At 48.0% G+C, this 2,198-nt stretch overlaps 1 pseudogene; it reads right to left on the bottom strand.

The window, feature by feature from the left end:
* Positions 1-393: 393 nt before the first annotated feature.
* On the bottom strand, positions 394-1,878 carry LOC114008038 (complex I assembly factor TIMMDC1, mitochondrial pseudogene; annotated as a pseudogene).
* Between the last annotated feature and the right edge of the window lie 320 nt (positions 1,879-2,198).

Genomic DNA, 2,198 nt, shown 5'->3' with positions numbered 1-2,198 from the left:
ACTCCCACGTAGTCGACTGCTGTTTGAGTCCTGGACCTGGTGGCTTAAACTCACGCCAGGAGCGTGTGCGTACGTGCCCAAGATCCCGAGAGGAGAATGGAGGAGAAGGGATTGCGGCATGGCCATCCCCCCGGGGGGTGATTTCTCGCTTTCTGTCTCCCTGTCTCTCTCTGTCTGGCGAGCGCATGCGCCCTATAGCAAAAACCTCTCCAAAAAAAAAAAAAAAAAAAAAAAAAAAAAGAAAGAAAAAAAAAGAAATTTTGAACATGAACCCTGTCTATGATATTGACATTGAAAAAATGTTTATTGTAATAATTGTATTATAATTTTATTGGAGGATATTCTTCATCCTAGGAGATACATGCTGATGTGTTACATGAGGTCTCAGATGGTTTAGCCCAACAAGGCTCCAGTTATACCACCAGCCACCAGGCCACGCAGACCTACGTTTATCCTGACTAGTCTTCCTATGATAACTCCTGCGATGACAAAATGGCTTAGGGTGGTTTTGATGTGACTACACATTTAGACCAGTCTGTGTTGAATTTGTCACAAACCCTGTAGTTCGCCAACTCCAGCGCCAGCCATACCTAACGAGGCCTTGAGCCGCAGCCAATGTGCAGATTGTAGAGCAGCAAACCAGTGATGTATGATACATCGCTGCTTGGCCCTGCTCAGTGTAGCGTTGTTTAGCATGCATACAAGCTGGCATTCCCCCATAGGCCCAGCCAATGATGTCTGCTGAAACTGCCACCCTGTAGATAGCCTCGAGTCCCTTTGAAGTTCTCTGCTGTCCATCTTGGACACAAACAGCTTCCCGAGATGGTCCCATCTGGATTTCGGGTAATAGGGATCTGGGATGTGGGAAGGCAGCTTCTGATCCTCGGCAAACGCCTCTGAATCAGAAGCAAGGACTCAGTTTAGGAAAGGGCCGAGTGCCCTGCAGAGGAAGCTCCATGGCGTGGCATCTCCATACTGCTCCCTCCCCCTGTAAACACTTGGGTGTTCAGGACCCCAAGGGCACCCACAGGCTTCATAAGAGAGGGCGGGGGTAACTGCAAGAATGAGCAAGGGAGTGACCGTGAACTGGGCTGGAGCTAATGTGCGGCCGACCTGCAGCCCAAGGGCTCTGTGTCCCTACCCTAAGTGCCCGTCTCGCTCCTTCTTATGCTCTTTTCTTTCCTCTGTTTTAGTCGGGGTAGTCAGAAGAATAGAAACCACTCTAGGTATTTCAAAGAGCAGAGAATTAAAAAATAATAATAAAGTTTGTGAATTTATTCTGTGGGTGAGGAAGAGAGAGAAACACAGCACCCTTGGCACCAGAATCTACTCCCAGCTTCAGCCGGCCTGGGTCATGGTCACGTATGTCAGGCATACTCAGAGAGGTCTCGAGTGTGAACCTGTAACCTTCCCATGTGGATCTGCCTCACAGAGCATCACATTTTATCACTGAGCTACTGTTTGGTCCCAAAGAGTGGAGATTTAATATCAGGAGTTGATTTAATTAAAAACTTTTGGAAGAGCAGTTTCCCAGAGGGCCAGCGTGGTGGTGCGTGCTATTAAGACACTATGCTCTGCAGCCTGGGACCACGCAGAAGCTTGGGTTGGATTTCCAGTCATTCCCAGGCATGCAATTCCTGTCATTCCAGCAACTCTGGAGGCTGAGACAGGAGGATGGAGATACACTGAGACCCTGTCTTTAAAAAGAAAAAAATAAAAAGTTTACCCAGAGATTTATAACTTTTGGAAGTCATGCTATTGCTTGAGTTGGAGGAGCCAAAGAGGGAGCAGAGGCATTCGTGACCCAAGAACTTACTCACTGTCAGCTCCCACGGCTTCCCGGGTCTCTGTGCTGAGTGAGAATCCAGGTGTCCACATTCTTGAAACCAGGCTGACACTTTGAGCCACAGTCACCCATACTCTGTCACTGCTCCAGGGAACCTGAAGTTTGTAGACTCTCAGCTGTTGAGGGGGAGGGCTCCTATCAGCCACTTAGCCTTTGTGTGCCTCGTTTTATGTGTAAAATGGGGCTTCTGGTTTAGGTGATTTCCAGTGTTCGTTGAGTTCTGAAATAACTAATTCTGCCCTAGTTTCATCACTTGATTTCAGCAACATCCCTGTGCTGTTTTGCACCTCATCTTGTTCATTTCCTGCTTTAAATTTGATAGGGGTCTCAGGAAAAGCAGGGGAGAGGCCAG

Source organism: Tupaia chinensis, unplaced genomic scaffold, assembly GCF_000334495.1.
Source record: "Tupaia chinensis unplaced genomic scaffold, TupChi_1.0 Scaffold000275_1, whole genome shotgun sequence".
Lineage (NCBI taxonomy): Eukaryota > Metazoa > Chordata > Mammalia > Scandentia > Tupaiidae > Tupaia > Tupaia belangeri.
Note: the sequence above shows the minus strand (reverse complement) of the source record. Positions and strands in the feature narration are given on the sequence as shown.